Source organism: Pongo pygmaeus, chromosome 11 (genome assembly GCF_028885625.2).
Source record: "Pongo pygmaeus isolate AG05252 chromosome 11, NHGRI_mPonPyg2-v2.0_pri, whole genome shotgun sequence".
In the NCBI taxonomy this organism is placed as follows: domain Eukaryota; kingdom Metazoa; phylum Chordata; class Mammalia; order Primates; family Hominidae; genus Pongo; species Pongo pygmaeus.
In genome coordinates, this window is record NC_072384.2 from 57,562,311 (window position 1) to 57,587,448 (window position 25,138).

Consider the following 25,138-nt stretch of genomic DNA (forward strand, 5'->3'; position numbering starts at 1 on the left):
GATATTTTATACATTGGATTATAATCCATTACTACTCTATTTTGTTTCTCAGATTATTCTAGCATTGCCAGTGGAAACTCTTTCAGTTGGCACCTGTGTCCTTTTGAGAAGCTAGTGCAGAGTTATCATCTACCCCACACCAAGTTTTCCCATTATTAATATCTTATATTACACTATGGTACATTTGTTTCAATTAATGATCCAATAGTGATACATTATTATTAACTACAGTCTATAGTTGATTCAGATTCTTTATGTTTTTTAACATAATTTTTATTATTAAGTATAGTCTACAGTTGATTCAGATTCTTTATTTTTTTAACTTCTTTTTTTGTTGTTCCAGGATGCTGTAGTAGTTTTCTGTGGCTGCCATTAAAAATTTTTGTAAAAGTGGGTGGCTTATAACCTCATGTTATGAACGGAATTGTGTCCTCCTGAAATCCACAATGTTGAAGCCCTAAACTCCAATGTGATTGTATTTGGAGACAGGGCCTATAAGCAGATAATAAAGGTTAAATGAGGTGATAAGGGTAGGCTTTAATCCAATAGGACTAGTGTGCTTCTTATAAGAATAAGAAGGGTCTGGGCACAGTGGCTCACTCCTGTAATCCTAGCACTTTGGGAGGCCAAGGCAGGCAGATCACAAGGTCAGGAGATTGAGAGCATCCTAGCTAACACGATGAAACTCCGTCTCTACTAAAAATACAAAAAATTAGCTGGGTGTCGTGGCATGCGCCTGTAGTCCCAGCTACTCGGGAGGCTGAGGCAGGAGAATGGCATGAACCCAGGAGGTGGAGCTTGCAGTGAGCCGAGATTGTGCCACTGCATGCCAGCCTGGGCGACAGAGCGAGACTCCGTCTCAAAAAAAAAAAAAAAAAGAAGAAGAAGAAGAGACACAAGGGAGCAAGGGAGCATGCTTGTATGCTTTCTCTCTTCTCTCTCTGTCTCTCTCTCTCCCCAACCTCTGTGTGTGTGTGTGTGTGTGTGTGTGTGTACGCACATGCACACAGGAAAGGACATGTGAAGATACAACGAGAAGGTGGTCTCCTACAAGCTAGGAAGACAGGCCTCTCCAGAAACCAACCCCCTGACATTACCTTGATCTTGGACTTCTAGCCTCCTGAACCATAAGAAAATAAAATTCTATTATTTAAGCCATCCAGTCTGTGGTATTTATTTTAAGACAGCCCTAGCAGACTAATACATCCCATCAATTTCTTTTTCAAGCACTTCCATATTTTCTGGCACTATAAGATGCTCCAGGCTTGTATATTTCCTGCCCAGTCCTAAAATCAGCCATTTGTTTTGAGGGAACCCTGGTTCCTTTTATCAGAGAAAGATATTAGACACCAAGATCTGGGCAATGAAAAGGGTTTAAATAAGGAAAGTGAATGGTTTGGGAAGCTGAGAGGGAGAAGAGAGTTGCAGGCACAATGCCTATGAAAAAGGCAGGCAGGGAATTGCCCAGGTCAAGGAGAGATTTCCTGGTTAAAGATTCAAGTGGTTAAGGTGAAGAGAGATGAGTGAAGAGATATGAAGAGGACAAGCACAGAAGGTCCCAAAGTCAGCTGCGGAGGTCAAAGCGAAGGGCTTTATTATTAGCTAAGCTACTGATTCTCAGCCATTGAGGAGGTCTTCAAGAATTGATTAAAGATATCCATGTTCCATTGCCTGCCCCACTTCCAAAGAACAACTACCTAGTTGATTGTGACTTCAGAGTCTGAGATCATTGATATCTTCAAGAAGTCCAAGCATGATGGGAAAACATATGGTATGGAATCTCTGAACTTACAGACCTTGCTGCCCAGCTCTAGCCATCTAATGAACTTGACCATCAGGTAACCAAGCTAGTGCCTCAGACAGCTTCATACTGAACACTAATGCCTGTCAGCCTTTCAAATTATATGGCCATTTAAATTGATGGCTAGGATGACTGGTTGCACATCCATTCTGTCACTGAACTGGGCTCTTGTCTTTAAACAGAGACAAGAGCCATTGAACTTTCTGAGCTTCCTCTGAGTGTTGTTCCATATGCAGTCAGTCACATTTTAACATAAGTCATACATCATATCTTGGCAGCCAGGAATGACCAAACTGAAGCACCTTGCTGGCACAAAAAGAGGTCTTAATGACTTGACTTTGGTCATATTGGGCAAAAGGGTAAAAGTGATTTGTCTCAGGGAGGCTGTGAACAGACTGCAGATTATTGCAGGGAGAATTTGTACAGCGTCTGGCATACAGAGCTCTGGAGTGGGAACACCTCACTTGGCATAGTTCTCACCCCAATATGGCTTCCTCCTTTTTTCCATCCTTTTCCTCTCATCGAGCACTTGAGCCTTTGTTTCATACCCTAGCTGTTCATGGCTTCTAAGTTCAATGTTCTATCTGGACCTTTCATCCTTCAAGGGCCCCAATTCAAAGGATCTTCTTGGTCTTCACCACTCATCAAAATTCCCATTTTCTGAGATTCTAATCTCATCAAGATGTTGGGAGAATGCATTTTGCTTAGTTGGTTAAGAAAGTCCATCATAGATGGTGAATAACTTATAGGCATTAATACATTAATTAACACATATTACGAATACATTAAATGCATGCTTTTTTCAAGCACATCTGATTTGTGTGCATACACACATGTGTGTACACACATGCATGCACACAGGCACTCTTCCCATGACTTGTGTTCAACCTGAAGGTTGTAGATCATGGTGATTAGGAGGGCAGGCTCTGGAGTTAGTCTACTGAGTTTTATATCTGGACTCAGTCTCATATTATTTGTGACACTGTATGAAAGCTCCTAAGGCTTTCCAAGTATTAGTGTGTCTTCATCTCTACAATAGGCCTAGTAATAAAGGCTATCATTTTAGGTTATTGTGGAGTGAAATGAGATGATACATGTAAAGCACTTCAAGGAGTGTCTGGAGCACGGTAAGCTGTCAAGTAAATGTTAGTTATTACGATAGTGGGTAATTGAGACAGTCCTCCTCCCATCCTGCCTCTGCTTTGAATGTCAGAAAGGTGGGACACAACTTGATATTCCTGTCTCAAAAATTTCTTGCTGATGAGAAACACATCTTTTGTTTTGTCCATGAGCAGATTGCAAAATTCCAAGAAGTCAGCTTCTTACCTTAATTTGAAGGTTTGTGCTATGGACTAAATTGTGTTCCCTCAAAATTCGTATGTTGAAGCCCTAACTTCCAATGAGATAGTATCTGGAGATGAAACCTTTGGGAGGTAATTAGATTTAGATGAAGTCATGAGGGTAGGGCCCCATAATGAGATTAGTGCCCTTAAAAGAAGAGCCACCAGAGAGCTCACTCTCTCCCTGCCATGTGAGGACACAGTGAGAAGGTAGCCGTCTACAAGTCAGGAAGAGAGCCCTCACCAGAAACCAATTATGCTGGCACTCTGATTTTCGACTTCCAGCCTCCGGAAATGTGAGAAATAAATGTTTGTTCTTTAAGTCACCCGGTCTATGGCATTTTAGTATGGCAGCCTGGATGACTTATATAGTTCGAGTGATATCATGTCCTTACAACTATCCAAGTATTAAATATCAGAACTTTTCAGTGAACTAGTAGAAACTTAGCTTATTCAGTTTTATCTTAATAGTAAAGCTAAGGTTTAATCCATTGACATGTGATCCGGCTAACTATGTTAATTATAGCAACGGGCCACAACCCCAGTCAGATTTCTTTCAGATGAATCATAAAGTTATTATCTCTGAACTGGATAAGAACTTAGGAGTCATTTGCTCTATCTTCCCATGTGGCAGATAAGGTCACTGAAGCCCAGGGTAGTTAGAGATTTAGCATAAGTCACACAGCTGGAGGCCAGATTTTCTCCCTCCATGCCAGTGTTCCCCTCACACAAGGCCTTAGTGTATATCTTCAGTCACAAGGAAGCCCTGGAGGGGTTGTAGAGATAAATTAGCCCAAATCAGTGCTCCTAGAAAGAGTGCAACGATTTCTTTTCTAAAGGGTCTTTACATACATTTGAGAAAACACTGTGTAGCAGCATTGACTTTTTATTTTTGCTGTAACTTAGAGAGTCAAGGAAACTGTAGCTTATTTTTTGAAAATAATAGATTTAAACTTCCTCCTGAGCTCCTACTCCCTCAGGGGGTTAGGGATATGGGGAGTGGTGGGACTGGCATAGTGGGCAGGGCCACCTACATCTGCCAACAGACAGTATCACCGTCTCTTCCATTTAAACAGTTTCTTCTAGATCATTTGGATTATTTGGGGTTGGTCTTTTGAAGTTCTTTCCTCTCTTCCTGCTCCTTCCCAGGATGGCCTTGAATTTGTGTGCAGGTTTGTGGTCTGGCCCTTGGCCTGTGTGTCTGAGCTGCACCTGGACCCATATCGCCTCTGCGTGCACAGATCAGGTAATTTGGCCCTAGCCCAAGTATCCACTAGCTCACTGATTCTTTCAGTGGCTTCTGTCCCTTTACTGAGGCATGTGGGAACTTTTGGCTCCTCTATCCCAGGGACAGGCATGTTGCATCCCTCAGACCAAAGCCTGTTTTTTAAAATAAAGTTTTATTGGAACATGGCCATACTTGTTTATTTACCTACAGACTACGGCTGCTTTTATGCTAAAACAATAGTATTGAATAATTGTGACAGAGGCTTTCTTGTCCACAAAGCCAAACATATTTACTCGTAAGCCCTTTACAGAAAAGTTTGCTGACTACTGCTGTCTAATAGAACTTTCTATGATGACGGAAACATTCTTTATTTGTGCTGTACAATGCAGTAGTCTTGAGCCATACATAGTTATTGAGCACTTGAAATGTGGCTAATGCAGCTAAGAAAACACATTTTAAATTATATTTAATCTTGGTTACTTTAAATTTAAGGAGCCTGTGTGGCTAGTGGCTACCATATTGGACAGTGTAGTTCTAGATGCTGAACGGGCCTTGGGGAGCCAGGAATTCTACCTTCCGGTCTTCTCCCTGGCCATTTCTCTATTAGTGCTCCTGGGACATGTATCCACGTGCAAGGTTTTTAACCAGGGGTTTGCATCTTTCCTCAGGCACAGTGGGGAAAACATGCTATTAAACCCTGATGTTCCAGATTCTCCCATATCTAGCAAAGGTTTAATGTCCAGCACTATCTACCCTACCCCAATGTTTGACCCAAGGATAGCACACAAAGAGACAACTCTGTAGCATTCTCCTTTTTACACTATCCCTTGGGTCCAGGAGGGCAGGAATTCCCTCCTTTCTCATGTGGCTAGGACTTCCCTTATAGGATGCTCTATCTTCTTCCGAGATAACACTTGTTATTTTCCTGTCAGAGGACTATCCGATGGATGAGGTGCAGAGATAGAAACCAGCTGAACTATAAGGGAGATCCAGCATACTGGCATTCCAAAATACTGTTCTTGATAGGACTGCTACATTACCTCGATTTATGAGAGGTGTGAAGCTTGACTATGCTCAGATTCAATGCACATTTGTTGGGTATCTGATATGTTTCAAGCATTCAATCCACTGTTAGGAAGTACCCAATCTGCTCCCCCACCCCCCTTTTCTGTTATTCTCCTGCATCCCCAAGCTGACAAATACAGTTTCACAATCATCCCTTTAAGTCTGATTTCAGCAGTTGTAGAGGGAATACTTGCAATATAAGCATAGCCTTTTCTTGAATGATTTAACTTTTTTTTCTGAACAATTACCTTTTCTGGTGAGCCATTCTTGATCACCTCATTTAGGCCCACATCACTCACCTGTCTTCTTTCCCTGCTTTACTTTTCCCCAAAGCACTTCATCACCTGACAAACTCTGCGATTACCTAATGGACTCATTTTCTGTCTGCCTCTTTAGAATATAGGCTACACAACAGCAGGAATTCTATTTGATTCATTGCTGTATTCTTATTACACAGAGCAGTGCCTGACAGAGAGTAGGTACTCAAATATTTTTGAAGAAGTAAAAGAATCAGGATTATACCTTGTAGTATAACTTTGATGTCTGAAAAACCAGGAGCCGCTCACTGCATGGTAGAGTCTGGTGTTCCCACTGGCTGCTTGCAACATGGCCACCGCCACCCAGCAACGACCATCTCTGCCTCCTGCCCTGCAGCCCCTGCCACCACTGCCTGGGGACTGGCTGTAGGATTAGGCCACCATTTTCTTTTTTTCTTTTTTTATACTTTAAGTTCTGGGGTACATGTGCAGAACATGCAGTTTTGTTACATAGGTATACATGTGCTATGGTGGTTTGCTGCACCCATCAGCCCATAACCTACATTAGGTATTTCTCCTAATGTTACCCCTCCCTTAGACCCCACCCCCCGACAGGTCTTGGTGTGTGATGTTCCCCTCCCTATGTCCATGTGTTCTCATTGTTCAACTCCCACTTATGAGTGAGAACATGTGATGTTTGGTTTTCTGTTCTTGTGATAGTTTGCTGAGAATGATGGTTTCCAGCTTCATCCATGTCCCTGCAAAGGACATAAACTCATTCTTTTGTATGGCTGCATAGTATTCCATGGTGTATATGTGCCAATTTTCTTTATCCAGTCTATTATTGATGGATATTTGGGTTGGTTCCAAATCTTTGCTGTCATGAATAGTGCTGCAATAAACATACATGTGCATGTGTCTTTATAGTAGAATGATTTGTAATCCTTTCGGTGTATATCCAGTAATGGGATTGCTGAGTCAAATGGTAGTTCTAGTTCTAGATCCTTGAGGAATTGCTACACTGTCTTCCACAATGGTTGAACTAATTTACACTCCCACCAACAGTGTAAAAGTGTTCCTATTTCTCCACATCCTCTCCAGCATCTGTTGTTTCCTGACTTTTTAATGATCGCCATTCTAACTGGTGTGAGATGGTATCTCATTGTGGTTTTGATTTGCATTTCTCTAATGACCAGTGATGACGAGCATTTTTTTCATATGTTTGTTGGCCACATGAATATCTTCTTTTGAGAAGTGTCTGTTCATATCCTTCACCCACTTTTTGATGGGGTTGTTTTTTTCTTGTAAATTTAAGTTCTTCATAGATTGTGGCTATTAACCCTTTGTCAGATGGATAGATTGCAAAAATTTTCTCCCATTCTGTAGGTTGCCTGTTTACTCTGATGATAGTTTCTTTTGCTGTGCAGAAGCTCTTTAGTTTAATTAGATCCCATTTGTCAATTTTGGCTTTTGTTGCCATTGCTTTTGGTGTTTTAGTCATGAAGTCTTTGCTCATGCCTATGTCCTGAATGGTATTGCCCAGGTTTTCTTCTAGGATTTTTATGGTCCTAGGTCTTACGTTTAAGTCTTTGATACATCTTGAGTTGATTTTTGTATAAGGTGTAAGGAAGGGGTCCAGTTTCAGTTTTCTGCATATGGCTAGCCAGTTTTCCCAACACCATTTATTAAATAGGATTCTTTTCCCCATTGCTTTTTTGTGTCAGGTTTGTCAAAGATCAGATGGTTGTAGATGTGTGGTGTTATTTCTGAGACCTCTGTTCTGTTCCATTGGTCTATATATCTGTTTTGGTACCAGTACCATGCTGTTTTGGTTACTGTAGCCTTGTAGTATAGTTTGAAGTCAGGTAGTGTGATGCTTCCGAATAGGAACAGCTCCGGTCTGCAGCTCCCAGTGAGATCGACACAGTAGGCCACAATTTTCAATGCATAAACACATTCCTCAGTTCTGTGGTGTTCTTGGTCACACATTTATGGAGTTTCTGAAGGGCAGTGGAGATTACTGCCAGGCATAGCACAACCTCTATGCAAACAAGGAAACTGTAGAAATTCATTACTACTCTACCAAGAAGCACCCATTATCCTGGATACAGAAGTGTTGAATTGAAACCGACAGGGCGTTTTACAAGAGTTCTGACCTAGACAGGGTAAATCTCAGTGTGCTTCCTTTCTGTTGCCTTGGTATTACTGGATTGAAGAATTGTCGCTTCTTGTTAGGAGGTTCATTTCGTTTATCATTACTTACAACTTCATACTCAAAGCACTGAGAATTTCAAGTGGAGTATATTGAAGTAGACTTCAGTTTCTTTGCATCATTTCTGTATTCAACTTTTAAAATTCTTTCATAACCCTATTGAGTGTCTTTTAACTAAATTAACATAGCTCAAATGAACCGTCCAGCTCCTGTAGAAGTCACATACAAGAACAAGAGGATTTCTTACTACACACAACCCAACCAATGTGACCTTAAACAAATTTGTAGAGGAACTTAAGAAGCATGGAGTTTTCACAATAGATAAGAGTATGTGAAGCAACTTATGACACTATTCTTCTGGAGAAAGAAGGTACCCATGTTCTCGATTGGCCTTTTGATGATGGTGCACCACCATCCAACAAGATTGATGACTGGTTAAGTCTTGTAAAAATTAAGTTTCATAAAGAACCTCGTTGTTGTACTGCTGTTCATTGCATTGCAGGCCTTGGGAGAGCTCCAGTACTTGTTGCCCTAGCATTAATTGAAGGCAAAATGAAAGATGAAGATGTAGTACAATTCGCAAGAAAAAAGCAGCATGGAGCTTTTAACAGCAAGTTAACTTTTTGTATTTGGAGAAGTATCGTCCTTAAAGATGTGGCTGCACTTCAAAGACTCCAGTGGTCATAGATACAACTATTGCAGTCAATAAAACTGGAGTCCCTGATGCTATTGCCTTGGAAATGGAACTTGAGATAGGACCTGATTTGTTATACATATTAGCCAACATGTTGGCTTAGTGAGTAAGTCTAATGAAACTTCCATAGGAGTACTGAAAGGCAGTTTTACCAGGCCACAAGCTAGACAGATTTGGCAACCTCTGTGTTTGGGTTACAGTCAACCTATTTGGACACTTGGCAAAAGATTCTTGCTGTTAGCATTTAAAATGTGCCTGTCATTTGTACCAACTGACCTTTCCTGAAATCATGCAGTATTGAGTTATGTCTTGTTTAAATCTATTTGCTTGCCAGAATCTTATCAATATATAAGAAAATTAGGAAGATTAGGTGCCACCCGGCACAATAATTGTATATTTTTAGTACCATACAGAACTAAAATCCCAGGAACTATGAACACTCTAGACCTTATGTAGTTTATTCCTTCAATCATTTCAAACATTGAAAGTAGGGCCTACATAGTGATTTGCCTGCTCACTTTATGTTTACATCTCCCACATTCATGCTAGCAAATATCAGGTTTGTTTAACCATTGATTCTTTTTTTTTTTTTTAACCACGTCGTACAGTGATTATTTAATGTGTTTCAATAAATCTTACTTTGTGCTGTTATGAAAAGCCTCCATTTAAAAAAATCTACGTTGTATAGAAGCATGTGTCTTTAATGTCTTCAGACAGAAAGGCCTTACAGTTAATTTAATGTTTGCAATCTGAGGTGCAACTTCACAGGGAGGGCCTGAGAAAAGAATGGGAGGGGGCTATTCATTATTTTTGGCAAAATTTTGCCTTTGTCTTGTGCAGAGCATGTGGGATATGCCCTTTAATTTAGTAAAATTTTTTTAAAGGTAGAGATGATTTGTTATTGTAGCTAAAACAATTCTTAATCATAAAATTTCTAAAATTATTGTAATTTTTTCCATATTTATCAGAAGTTGTTTACCAACTTATTTTTGTTTGAAAGTGATTTTTTATTTCCTTCTCTTCCTAACCTTTCTTGCAAAAAAAGAAGCGGGTTTCTGCTAACGAATTGAGCAGACATCTAATTTTTATATGCCTTTTGAGCTGTGTAACTTAATATTTGGATACTTGATAATTTGTTTTATTATGTAATTGATAAAATGGTGATGTGTATTAAGGTTAGTTCAACCATATATTTTTACTGTCTGGGGATGTGTGGTTTTAGTTCTGTGGAAGAAATAATTTGTCAGTGTTCATCAGCTTGTAAAAACTTAGTGTGAGCTTAAACATCTAAATAAATAGTGAAATGCATTTATCATCAAAAAGAAAAAAAAGAGAGAGAGAGAAAAAGAAACAAACCAAACCTCTTCCCTATCAGGAGTGAAGACAAAGAAAGACAAATGAGATGAAGGATATAGGGAATTCCTCTTCACTGCCTTCGTGGGGAGAGGGAGAAGCAAAAGTTGTAAAGGAATATGGAATCCTACCTGCATCAGGGATTGGAAAACCAAAACTTTCAGAAGATGAATGGTGACCCATTATGGGCAGAGAAGATTTACAAATTGATGTGTTTGGATTGCCAGATTCCAAGTTTTTACCATGCCCATTTTTTACTTGATTACAAATACTGTGCCCCAGAATAATTTCTGAAACTCACTTATTTACCTATAATTTCAGTAGTTATCAATGATTGGAGGTATATTTTATTTTTAAATAAAAGAATTAGGCTTATGTTTCTGTTTGAATGAACTAAAATGTTTTCAAATTATTTTTCACCTTAGCATCTTTAAGTTGCAATAAAACGGGCCTAGCAAGTAAAATTTCTAAAGAGTTATTTCAAATGAAATTCTATATATTTTATCTATATTATGTCACATATATTATATTACATATTATACATATTTATAAACCATAAAGTATTCTGCATTAGTAAGGCATTGCTACTGTTATTATTATTAGCAATTCTGTAAAAACTTTGAAATAACTTTGAATAATCTTTTTCCCCCCTTGCCAAGAGTGTGAAATTATTTAAGAATTGGACATGGCCTAACATTTAGTTACTTAATGAAAATGGCATAGATTTCCCATTCTGGTGAAGTGATAGAAATCTCTACAACCTCATCAGTTGGAAAGTAATGGCTCTGAAAATGCAAGACAAGGGAGAATAGGAGAATCAATTAAATTGTTCTTGTACTAATTACAAATTGCGAAGCACTGGTTTTGTTTTAGGAGATTTTGAATGGGATTTTACATTAAGGCATACTTAATATCAGGCTAGTTAACCCAAGGAGAAACAAGTCTGGGTAAGCGTTTGGTTATTTTCTTGCCTCAGAGTATTACCCGAACATATTTATTCCAACGATCCTGATTTTATGTAAATGAGCAAAATCTGTGCAATACAAACAGCCCAAATTCAAAGCAAATGTTTGAGAAAAATCATCACTAAACGAAAGTTTATGTATTACCTCCCCCCCTGTTTTGTTTGACTATGACAGAGACGGGGGCAGGGGCAGAAATAGCTGTTTAAGCATGCTGTTTCCTCACCTGTAAAATGAAGTGGTTAAATGGTTAAGGACCACATGCTCAGATGCTTGTGTGGGTCCAGCATATATTTGTATGAAGTTTGCTGCTGAGCTTAAGATCTTACTGAGTTACTGAGGACTATGATAAATAGAACAGGTATGGCCTTCCTTAAAGCATTCAAATTCAAATATATATATATATACACATATATATATATATATGTGTATATATATATTTTTTTGAGACGGAGTCTCGCTCTGTCGCCCAGGCTGGAATGCAGTGGCACAATCTCAGCTCACTGCAAGCTCCACCTCCTGGGTTCATGCCATTCTCCTGCCTCAGCCTCCCGAGTAGCTGGGACTACAGGCGCCCGCCACCACGCCCGGCTAATTTTTAGTATTTTTAGTAGAGACGGGGTTTCACTGTGTTAGCCAGGATGATCTCCTGACCTTTTGATCCGCCCACCTCAGCCTCCCAAAGTGCTAGGATTACAGGCATGATCAAACTCAAAATTTTAAGGCTTTTTGCTGTCCAGAGGCTAGTCGCCTCTGGAACAAATGATTGCCAAGGTAAAATAAGACACATTTCATGAACTCCTATCTTTTAGGAAACTGCTTTTGATGTCCACCTGTGCAAGTTACTGATTTAGTGCCCATGAGATCCAAAGTTATCCTTTTTGCTTGCTCCATGAAATGAAGCTGGGCCATTTAGTTTTCAGTTGTCAGCTGACACAAGGTTAAGCCATGCTAGTAGAGTGTGCAGAAGAGACATTGCAGGAGAAAGGGGTTTGCTCCCTGATTACAGTGAGCCCTCTTGGCAGGCTCCTGCAGTGTGGGCAGCTTCTCCAGTGTCTAGCTTATGCAGAGTGCAAAGTTTCTCTAGTGCCCAGCTCATACAGTAGGGGTGACTCCTTAAGCATCTAGTTCTTGCAGTAAATACAGCTTATTTAGTGCCTGGCTTCTACAGTGCACTGTGGTCGTCAGCTTCCCCTAGAACCCTTTGGGTTCTTTTGTAGCAGAACCTCTCTGGTGAGGCATGTCCGTACGAACAGCTCTCCCCGACACCCTAGAGAGATGATTTTCAGCAAGTTCCACTGGCATGGCACCTCAGTGATCTCTCAGTCACTCTGTGAGCCACAGCCATGCCCTCCAACAATGTCTTGACTTGTTCAGGCTGCTACATCAAAATACCATAGAGTGGATGGTTTATAAACAACAGAAATTTATTTATCAAGTTCTGGAGGCTGGAAGTTTGAGATCAGAGAGCCAGCATGGTCAGTTCCTGGTAAAGGCCTGCTTCCAGGTGCATGCTGCTGACTTCTTGTTGTATCCTCACATGGAAAATTCTCTGGGGTCCCTTTTATAAGGGCGTTAATCTCAATCATGAAGGCTCCACCCTGTGACCTAATCACTCCCCAAAGGCCTCACCAAACAAGGTCTGGATCTCAACCTTGAGTGCAGGGAGCTTTTTCTTGGGTGTTCTAGTTCAGCTCTAGGGATAGTGGCTCCTTGTATCTGCTATTTTTATATTATTTAGCATTCTCTTCACTTTTTACTAGCCAATCTCTTGTTATTGTAGTCTCTTCCTATAATTAACAACTCTTTATATTAAACTTTCCCTTGTCCAAATTACCGTGTGGACTCTGTCTCATGAATGAACCCAAACTGAGCTACCCCCAAGCATTCAGCAGCTTTTCCATTTATGTTGGTGTCATTCAGATAGGACATCTGTACCCATTCCAGACAAGCCATCTCTACCTGTCCCTACCCAGAAATCAGAGATGCATTTCTATCTATATACAGGTCTCTTGATTCAAGTAAATTGTTAATTATCCAACCTCATTTAATAAATAACTGAGAACAAGAAGAGTTGTATGGTTTCCTTATGATCACATAGCCAGTTAATTATGGAGCTGGAATCAGAACCCTAGTATTCTGACTCCTAACCCAATGTTCTTTCCTCTCTGCCATGCTGGCATTTTTCACTAAAAATATTAACTAAGCCACTGCTTATGGGGGGCGGAGCAAGATGGCTAAATAGAAGTCTCCATTGATTGCCCCCAAAGGAACACAAAATTTTAACAAAATTTTAACAACTAACTACAAACAAAAATGCACTGTCATAAGAACCAAAAGTCAGGTGAGGAGTCACAGTACCTGGATTTAACTTTATATCATTGAAAGAGGCACTGAAGAGGGTAGGACACAGTCTTGAATCACTGATGCCACCTCTTCCCTATTCCCCAGCAGCAGCTACATGGCATGGAGAGGGAATCTGAGCACTTTAGGGAGGGACAGCACAGTGACTGTAGGACTTGATATTGAACTCAGTGCTGTTCTGTCATGGCAGAGAAAGATGGGCACAAACAAGCCCAGACTGTGTAGACTACAATGAGTACCTAAATTTTCAATGCCCAGACACTGATGAACACCCCCAAGTATCAAGACCATCCAGGAAAACTTGACTTCTCCAAACTAAATAAGGTACCATGGACCAATCCTGGAAAAATAGAGATATGTGATCTTTCAGACAGAGAATTCAAAATAGCTGTTTTGAGGAAGCTCAAAGAAATTCAAGGTAACAAAGAGAAGGAATTCAGAATTCCATCAGATAAATTTAACAAAGAGATTGAACTAATTAAAAAGAATTGAGCTGAAATTCTGGAGCTGAAAAATGCAATTGACATGCTAAAACAATGCATCAGAGTTCCTTAAGAGCATAATTAATCAAGCAGAAGAAAGAATTAGTGAGCTTGAAGACAGGCTATTTGAAAATGTATAGTCAAAAGAGACAAAAGAAAAAAGAATAAACAAAAATGAAGCATCCCTACAAGATCTAGAAAACAGCCTCAAAAGGGCAAATCTAAGAGTATTGATCTTAAAGATAAGGCAGAGAAAAAGACAGGAGTAGAAAGTTTATTCAAAGGGATAATATCAAAGAACTTCCAAAATGTAGAGAAAGATATCAGCATTCAAATACAAAAAGGTGATAGAACACCAAGCAGATTTAACTCAAGGAAGACTACCTCAAGGCATTCCCAAAGATCAAGGATAAAGAAAGGATCCTAAAAACAGCAAGAGAAAAGAAACAACATACAAAGGAGCTCCAATACGTCTGGCAGCAGACTTTTCAGTACAAACTTTATAGGCCAGGAGAGAGTGGCATGACATATTTAAAGTGCTGAAGGAAACAAACTTTTACCCTAGAACACATCCGATGAAAATATCCTTCAAGCATGAAAGGGAAATAAAGACTTTCCTAGACAAACAACAGCTGAGGGATTTTATCAACACCAGATCTTTCCTACAGCAAATGCTAAAGGGGGTTCTTCAAACTGAAAAGAAAGATGCCAACAAACAAGAAGAAATCCTTTGAGGGCCAGGTATAGTGGCTCACATCTGTAATTCCAGCATTTTGGGAGACAAATGCGGGATGGTAGCTTAAGCTTAGAAGCTTGAGACCAGCTTGGGCAATGCAGTGAGACCTTGTCTCTCCAAATTTTTATTTAAAAATTAGCTGGGTGTGGTGGCATGCACTTGTAGTCTCAGCTACTTGGGAGGCTGAGGAGGGAAAATCACTTGAGCTGGGATGCAGAGGTTTCAGTGAGTCAAGATTGTGCCACTGCATTCCAGCCAAGGTGACAGAGTAAGACCCTGTCTCAAAACAAACAAACAAACAAACAAACAAAATCCAAACAGAAAAGAAAGAAAAGACATCATCTGAAGATAGAAAACTCACTGGTAATAGCAAGCACACAGAAAAGCACAGAATATTATAAAACTGTAATTGTGATGTGTTTACTACTCTTAAGTAGAAAGACTAAATGGTGAACCAGTGAAAAATAATAGCTATAACACCTTTTCAAGACATAGACATTTCAATAAGACATAAAGAGAAGAAAATAAAAAGTTAAAAAGCTGGGGGATAAAGTTAAAGTGTAGAGTTTTTATTAGTTTTTTTGTTGCTTGTTTATTTGTTTACTTATGCAATCAGTGTTAAGTTGACATCACTTTAAAACAATGGGTTATATGACAGTATTTACAGGATTCATGATAACTTCAAATTTAAAAACATAGTATAGATATACAAAAAATAAAAAGCAAGAAATTAAATCATACACCAGAGAAAATCACCTTTAGTCAAAGAAAGACAGGAAGGAAGGAAAGAAGGAATAGAAGACCTTCACACACACACACACACACACACACACACAGAAAACAAATAACAAAGAGGCAGTAGTAAGTCCTTATTTATCAATAATAGCATTGATTATAAATGGACCAGACTCTCCAACGAAAAGACATAGGGTGACTGAGAGAACTTTTTTTTTTTAAAAAAAAGACCAATTGACCTGTTGCCTACAAAAAAGGCACTTCACCTATAAACACACACATAGACTGCAAATAAAGGGCTGGAAAAAGACATTCTATGCAAACGGAAACCAAAAAAAGAGCAGGAGTAGCAATACTTATACGAGACAAAATAGATTTTAAGAAAATGACTGTAAGAAGACACAAGGAAAGTCATTACATAATGATAAAAGGGTCAGTTCAGCAAGAGGAAATAACAATTATAAATATATATGCACCCAACATTGAAATACCCAGATATAAAGCAAATATTATTTGAGCTAAGGAGAGAGATAGACCCCAATACAGTAACAGCTGAAGACTTCAACACCCCACTTTCAGCATTGGACAGATCTTTCAGAAAGAAAATTAACAAAGAAACATTGGATTTAATCTGTACTGTAGAACAAATAGACCTAAGAGATATTTATATTAGGGAACAATATAAATGTAAATGTTCTAAGAGAACATTTTTAATGTAATAAAAATGTGAATGTTTTAAGAGAACATTTTAGCCAATGACTGCAGAATACACATTTTTCTCCTCAGCATATGGATATGGATAGACCATATGTTAGGTCACAGAACAAGTCTTAAAACATTAAGAAAACTGAAATAATACCAAGCATCTTCTCTGACCACCATGGAATAGAACTAGAAATCAATATCAAGTTGAATTTTGGCAACTGCACAAATACATGGAATTTAAACAATATGCTCCTGAATGACCATTGGGTCAATGAAGAAATTAGGAAGGAAATTGAAAAATTTCTTGAAACAAATGATCATAGAAATACAATATACCAAAACCTATGGGATACAGTGAAAGCAGTATGAAGAGGAGAATTTATAGCTATAAGCACTTACATCAAAAAAGAAGAAAATCTTCAAATAAACAACCTAATGATGCATCTTAAAAAATTAGAAAATCAAGAGCAAACTAAACCCAAAATTATTAGAAGAAAAGAAATAATAAAGATCACAGCAGAAATAAATAAAAATGAAATGAAGAAAAGAATAAAAAAGATCAACAAAATGGAAAGATTTTTTGAAAAGATAAATTGAGAAACCTTTAGCAAGACTATCTAAGAAAAAAAGACACAAATAAATAAAATCAGATATGAAAAAGGTTGATTCCACTAGAATCAACAGCTGATTCCACTAGAATTCAAAGGATCACTAGTGGCTATTATAAGGAACTATATGTCAATAAATTGGAAAATCTGGAAGAAATAGATAAATTCCTAGACATATACAACCTAACAAGATTGAACTATGAAGAAATCCAAAACCTGAACAGACCAATAACAACAAGATCGAAGATGTAATAAAAATTATCCCAATAAAGAAAAGCCCAGGACCCAATGACTTCACTGCTGAGTTATACCAAACATTTAAAGAAGAACTAATACCAACCTTATTCAAACTATTCTAAAAAATAAAAGAGTAGAGAATACTTCCAAACTTATTCTATGAGGCCACTATTACCCTCATACCAGAACCAGACAAAGACACATCTAAAAAAGAAAACTATAGACCAATATTTCTGATGACTATTGATCAAAAATCTTCAACAAAATACTAGCAAACCAAATTCAGCAATACATTGAAAAGACTGTTCATCATGACCAAGTGGGATTTACCATAGGGATACAAGGATGGTTCAACATATGCAAATCAGTCAATGTAGTACATCATATCAACAGAATGAAGGATGAAAATCATATGATTATGTCAATTGATGCTGAAAACACATTTAATAGAATTCAATATTGCTTTATGATAAAAATTCTCAAAAAACTGGGTATAAGAGAAACATACCTCAACACAATAAAAGCCATATGTGAAAGACTCACAGCTAGTATAATCCTGAATGTGGAAAAGTTGAAAGCCTTTCCTCTAAGATCTGAAACACGTCAAAGATGCCTGCTTTCACCACTGTTATTCAACATAGTACTAGAAGTCCTAGCTATAGTGATCAGAGAAGAGAAAGATATAAAGGGCATCCAAATTGAAAAGAAAGAAGTAAAATTATTCTTGTTTGCAGGATATATGATCTTATATTTGGAAAACCTAAAAACTCCACAAGGAAACTATTAGAACTGATTAACAAATTCAGTAAAGTTGCAGGATACAAAATCAACATATGAAAATCAGTGGCATTCCTATATGCCAATAGTGAACAATGTGAAAAAGAAACAAAAAAGTGATCTTATTTACAACAGCCACACATAAAATTAAATACCTAGGAATTAACCAAAGAAGTAAAATATCTCTATCATGAAAATTAAACATTGATGAAAGAAATTTAAGAGGACACTAAAAAATGGAAAAAGATTCCATTTCATAGATTGGAAGAATAAATATTGTTTAATGTCCATACTATCTAAAGCAATCCCTATCAAAATACCAATGACATTCTTCACATAAATAGAAAAAAACAATCCTAGAACTTATATGAAACCACAAAAGACTCAAAACAGCCAAGGCTATCCTGAACAAAAAGAACAAAACTGGAGGAATCACAATACCTGACTTCAAATTATACTACAGAGCTATCATAACCAAAACAGCATGGTACTGCCGTAAAAATAGACACATAGACCAATGGAACAGAATAAAGAACCCAGAAACTAATCTATACACTTACAGTGAACTCATTTTCGACAAAGGTGCCAAGAACATACATTGATGAAAAGACAGTCCCTTTAATATAAGGTGCTGGGAAAACTGGGTATCCATATGCAGAAGAATAAAACTAGACCCTTATGTCTCACCATATATAAAAATCAAATCAAAATGGATTAAAGACTTAAATCAAAGACCTCAAACTATAAACTGCTACAAGAAAACATTGGGAAACATTGGACTGGCTAAAAATTTCTTGAGTAATAACCCACAAGCACAGGCAAGCAAAGCAAAAATGGACAAATGGGATCACATCAAGTTAAAACTTCTGCACAACAAAGGAAACAATCAACAAAATGCCTGAGACAACACACAGAATGGGAGGGAGAAAATATTTGTAAACTACCTATCTGACAAGGGACTAATAACCAGAATGCATAAAGAGCTCAAAACAACTCTATAGGAAGAAATCTAGTAATCCAGTGAAAACATGGGCAAAAGATCTAAACAGACATTTCTCAAAAGAAGAGATACAAATAGCAAACAGGCATATGAAAAGATGCTCAACATCATTGATCATCAGAGAAATGCAAATCAAAACTACAATGAGATATCAGCTCACCCCGATAAAAATGGCTTTTATTCAAATGACAGGTAATAACAAATGCTAGGGAGGATATGGAGAAAAGGAAACCCTTGTACACTGTTGGTGAGAATGTAAATTAGTACGACCACTATGGAGAAGTTTGGTGTTTCCTCAGAAAACTGTAAAATAGAGTTACCATATGATCCAGCAATCCCACTGCTGGATATATTCTCAAAAGAAAAGAAATCAGTATATTGAAGAAAGATCTGTACTACTATGTTTGTTGCAGCCCTGTTCACAACAGCTAAGATTTGGAAGCAACCTACGTGTCCATCAACAGATGAATGGATGAATGAATGTGATACACAGACACAATGGAGTACTATTTAGCCATAAAAAGGATAAGATCTTGTCATTTGCAACAACATGGATGGAACTGACAGTCATTACGTTGAGTGAAATAAGCCAGGCACAGAAAGACAAACATTGCACTTCACTTATTTGTGGGAGATACAAATGAAAACAACTGTATTCATGGAGACAGAGAGTAGAAGATGGTTACCAGAGGCTGGGAAGAGTAGTAGGGGGATGGAAGTGGGGATGTGGGGATAATTAATGGGTACAAAAAGTAGTTAGAAAGAATAAAGAAGACCTAGTACTTGATAGCACAACAGGGTGACTATAATCAATAATGACTGCACATTTTAAAATAATGAAAAGAGTAGAATTGGATTGTAACACAAAGGAGAAATGCTTGAGGGGATGGATACCCCATTTACCCTGATGTGGTTATTGCACACTGCATGCCTGTACCAAAGTATCTCATGTACCCTGATATGGTGTGGCTCTGCATCTCCACCCAAATCTCACCTCGAATTGTAATAATCCCCACATGTCAAAAGTGAGACCAGGTGGTGATAATTGAATCATGGGGGCAGTTTCCCATATACTGTTTTCATGACAGTGAGTCCTCACGAGATCAGATGGTTTTATGAGAGGCTTCCCCTTCGCTCGGCATTCATTCTCTCTCCTGACACCATGTGAAGAGGTGCCTTCTGCCATGATTGTAAGTTTCCTGAGGCCTCCCCAGCCATGTGGAACTGTGAGTCAATTAAATATCTTTTCTTTATAAATTACCCAGTCTCAGGTATTTTTCATAGCAGCATGAGAACAGACTAACACATACCCCATAATATATACACATACTATGTACTCACTAAAATTAAAAATAATTTTTTTTAAAAAAGAAAAAAGCCTACTTGTATATGTCCCTGTAGGATATTCAAATTATAAGAATTTGGTCCTAGATATGCTTCTTGGATTGGCTGACCAAGGGTTAATGAAAGAGTTGTGGAATTTAGGATTGGAGAGACTTGGGCTATTCACCTCCTGGAAGATCTGGGGCAAATGAGCTAACATTGTTATAAAATGGAAATATCTACGTTACAGGGGGCTCGTGATGACAAAACAAGATCACAGACAGGTAGCACCTGTCATCATTAGGCAAATTTAGAAAAATTAAAAGGCGATTAAATCATACTAAACCCATTCCACTTCATTCAATTATTTTCCCCACTCATACATTTCTCTTATGTATATATTTTTTCAAATGGCTGAAAAAAAGTCTTTTCCAATATGTTCTCCCTGACTTGTCACTGTTTCTGCTCTCCAACAATGAGTGTGTTTCTGGCAGAGTAATGTTGAATGAGTTCGAGTGAGTCAGAATTGAGAGAGAGGTAAGCTCTATGCTGTCTCATTCATTGTTCTTTTATATAATCAGTGTTAACAAATGTAAAGCTAACTGTATTCTGTGAAGTGTATCATGGGAGTCAGTTTCCCGTCTGTCAGGCACTATTTGCACAGAGACAACCAAACCATTCAGTGTAATCATCATCTGTGTTTGAAGTCTCACTGTCTGGGGGCAGAGTCTTGCTTAGATCCGCACAGCCACATAAATATCCCTGGTCTTAGCCCCTTGACTCTCTGGAATTTCCCTTTCAGAGCTTTCTCATTTGATTAAGAGATTTGGGTTCCATGAACCACATACCATTTCATGCTTCTTTAATTACATATTCATAAATTTTTATTTAAAAAGTATATGTTAAGATAAACGGTATTAAAATAACAATAATTTTATCTTTTATTATGTGCTTACAAACCAGATATTTAATATATATTTTCTCATTTTATCCTCCCAATACTCCTGCATAGTAATTATTATAATTTCCATTTTACAAGAAGAAAACACTAAGATTATGAGCTTGCTGGCCCAATGATACATGGGTCCATTTGGCTTTAAACAATTATCCTTTCAGTATATCACACTGCCTTTTTAGGTGCAATTTGTTAGTCTACCATTTTGAAACAAAACAGCATCTATATCCTGTGACAGAATTGTGCTGTACTGTTTTTCCTGCTTCCACAGCCAAGAGAATGGCTTTCTTCTGAATACAATTACTTTCCATTTATCCACACACTGATTATACTCGGAACAATGCATCATTTGGTATATTGTTGGTCTATTTTTATAAATCTTGATGCACTTCTCCCTTCCAACTTATTGAAGCCATAGTTATCTTTTCCAGCGGGTCCAGTTCAAATCAAAACTGGCCAAACGTTGGAAATATTTTTTCTACCTTGAAACAAAATTATGACTTTTACCAAAAAGCCAGCCTCTGTATTTTGTCCACCAGACTGTGCCCTCATTAGCGTGGGAATGAAGAAGGGATTAAGGCAAAGTAGGGGAGGATTAGAATTAGTGTGGAACATCAGTGCTCTCTGATCCCCTGAACTTCTCTCACCCGAACAGGCTCTGGAGAGAGGAGAGGAAAGATCTCCAGAAACCTCAGTTATTTGTTAGAAAACCACGTTGTAGTATCTTAAAAGTATTCATTTAAAGGCATTTATTTTAAAATATTTTCAAATAAAATCTAATGTTAAAAAATGAAGTGTGTCATGCCTGTGTACTCTTCTAAATGTTGATTTAGTGTTGTTACATCTCAAATGACTTACAGACATAGGAATTAAGTGTTACCAGGAAAATAAAGAATGGATGCAATCTCATAAATTAAATCACAGAATATAGAGGAATTGTATGAAATGATGATTTTGGAAAAACAGGACCATAAGTCCAAACACTGCTTATGTCAATTTTTACTGCTTAACAAAGATAGAGGATATTTCTAATGCTTAACAAAAATTAAGGTCACTTTAAAGAAAAGCTTGTGCCCTGGATCATATTTTTTGTATTGCACTATGTTCTTATTTTGCTTGAGGACTAGGTCAGTTAAAACATTTTTTTCTATTGAAGGGAATGTAAATTAGTAGTCATTATGGAGAATAGCATGATAGTTCCTCAAAAAACTAAAAATAGATCTACCAAACGATGCAGCAATCTCACTGTGAAGTATATATCCAAAAGAAAGAAAATCAGTATACCAAAGAGATAGCTGCACTCCCATGTTTATTGCAGCACTGTTCATAATAGCCAAGATTTGGAAGCAATCTAAGTGTCGATCAGTGGTTGAATAGATAAAGGAAATGTGGTCATATACACAATAAAATAATATTCAGCCATAAAAAGAATGAAATCCTGTCATTTGCAACAACGTGGATGGAACTGGAGCACATTAATAAGCCAGACACAGAAAGACAAAATTCACATGTTCTCACTTATTTTGGGGAGCTAAAAATTAAAAAAATTGAACTCATGGAGATGGAAAGTAGAATGATGTTACCAGAGGCTAAAAGGGGTAGTGGGGAAGGGGAAAAAGTAAAGATGATTAATAGATGTAAAAATATAGGTAGATAAAATTAATAAGATCTAGTATTTTTTATATTTATTTTTATTTCAATAGGTTTTTGGGGAACAGGTGGTGTTTGGTTACATGAATGATTTTTTTTTTTTTTTTGAGACAGTCTCACTCTGTCATCCAAGCTGGAGTGCAGTGGCTCTATCTTGGCTCACTGCAACCTCCACTTCCTGGGTTCAAGCAATTCTCCTGCTTCAGCCTCCCGAGTAGCTGGGACTACAGGCCCCCATCACCATGCCCAGGTAATTTTTGTATTTGTAGTATAGATGGGGTTTCACCATGTTGGCCAGGCTGGTCTCGAACTCCTGACCTCAAGTGATCTGCCTGCCTTGGCCTCCCAAAGTGCTGGGATTACAGGCATGAGCCACTATACCCGGTCTGGTTACATGAATAAGTTATTTAATGGTGATTTGTGAGATTTGGGTGCACCTATCTCCAGAGCAGTGTACATTGTACCCAACGTGTAGCCTTTTATCCCTTACCACTTCCCACTCTTCCCCTAAGTCCCTAAAGTCCATTGTATGATTCTTAGGCCTTTGCACCCTTATAGCTTAGCTTCCACTTATGAATGAGAATATACAATGTGTGGTTTTCCATTCCTGAGTGCCTTCACTTAGAATAATGGTCTCCACCATATGCAGAAAACTGAAACTGGACCCCTTCCTTACACCTTATACAAAAATTAACTTAAGATGGATTAAAGACTTAAACATAAGACCTAAAACCATAAAAACCCTAGAACAAAACCTAAGCAATACCATTCATGACATGAGCATAGGCAAAGATTTCATGACTAAAACACCAAAAGCAATGACAACAAAACCCAAAATTGACAAAGGGGATTTAATTAAACTAAAGAGCTTCTACACAGCAAAAGAAACTATCACCAGAGTGACCAGGCAACCTACAGAATGGGAGAAAATTTTTGCAATCTACTCATCTGACAAAGGGCTAATATCCAGAATCTACAAGGAACTTAAACAAATTTACAGGAAAAAAACAACCCCATCAAAAAGTGGGCAAAGGATATGAACAGACACTTCTCAAAAGAAGACATTCATGCAGCCAACAAACATATGAAAAAAAGCTCATCATCACTGGTCATTACAAAAATTCAAATCAAAACTGCAATGAGATACCATCTCACGCCAGTGAGAACGGCGATTATTAAAAAGTCAGGAAACAACAGATGCTGGAGAGGATGTGGAGAAATAGGAATGCTTTTACACTGTTGGTGGGAGTGTCAATTAGTTCAACCATTGTGGAAGACAGTGTGGCGATTCCTCAAGGATCTAGCATCAGAAATACCATTTGACCCAGCAATCCCATTACTGGGTATATACCCAAAGGATTATAAATCATTCTACGATAAAGACACATGCACACGTATGTTTATTGCGGCACTGTTCACAATAGCAAAGACTTGGAACCAACCTAAATGTCCATCAATGATAGACTGGATAAAGAAAATTGGCATATATACACCATGGAACACTATGCAGTCATTAAAAAAGATGATTTCATGTCCTTTGCAGGGACATGGATGAAGTTGGAAACCATCATTCTCAGCAAACTATCACAAGAACAGAAAACCAAACACTGCATGTTCTCACTCTTAAGTGGGAGTTGAACAGTGAGAACACATGGGCACAGGGAGGGGAACATCACACACCAGGGCCCGTTGGGGGATGGGGGGTTAGGGGAGGGGTAGCATTAGGAGAAATACCTAATGTAGATGATGAGTTGATGGGTGCAGCAAACCACCATGGCATGTGCATACCTATGAAACAAACCTGTAGGTTCTGTACATGTATCCCAGAACTTAAAGCATAATTAAAAAAATATAATTGTCTCCAATTCCATCTAGGTTGCTCTGAATGCCATTATTTCATCCTTTTTATGGCTGAGTAGTATTCCATGGTGTATATATATATGTACACAGGAAGAAACAGACATATGTTTATGTCTGTTTATATATATATGTTATATATATATATATATCTCACAAGTTCTTTATCTACGGTGATTGAGCGGCATTAGGGCTGGTTCCGTATTTTTGCAATTGAGAATTTTGCTGCTGTAAACATACATGTGTAGGTATCTTTTTCATATAATGACTTCTTTTCCTCTGAGTAGATACCCAGTAGTGGGATTGCTGGATCAAATAGTAGCTCTATTTTAGTTCTTTAAGGAATCTCCACACTGTTTTCCATGGTGGCTGTACTAGTTTACATTCTGACTAGCAGTATAAAAGTGTTCCCTTTTCACCACATCCATGCCAACACTTATTATTTTTTTATTTTTTAATTATGGCCATTCTTGCAGGAGTAAGCTGGTATTGTATTGTGGTTTTGATTTCTATTTCCCTGATAATTAGTGACGTTGAACATTTTTTCATATGTTTGTTTGCCATTTATATACCTTCTTGAATAGAATTGTCTATTCATGTCCTTAGCCCACTTTTTGATGGGATTTTTTTTTTTCTTGCTGATTTGAGTTCTTTATAGATTCAGGAAATTAGTCCTTTGTTGGATATATAAATTGCAAAGATTTTCTCCCATTCTGTAGGGTGTCTGCTGATTGTTTCTTTTGCTGTGCAGAAGCTTTTTCATTTAATTAAGTCCCATCTATTTATCTTTGTTTATG

The 25,138-nt window shown here is 37.9% G+C and overlaps 1 protein-coding gene and 1 pseudogene across 2 annotated transcripts in view; both read left to right on the forward strand.

The window, feature by feature from the left end:
• Positions 1–25,138, forward strand: part of UPP2 (uridine phosphorylase 2) — a 263,527-nt gene that overhangs the window by 184,824 nt on the left and 53,565 nt on the right. The window lies entirely within an intron of this gene.
• Positions 8,094–8,612, forward strand: LOC129031494 (protein tyrosine phosphatase type IVA 1-like; annotated as a pseudogene).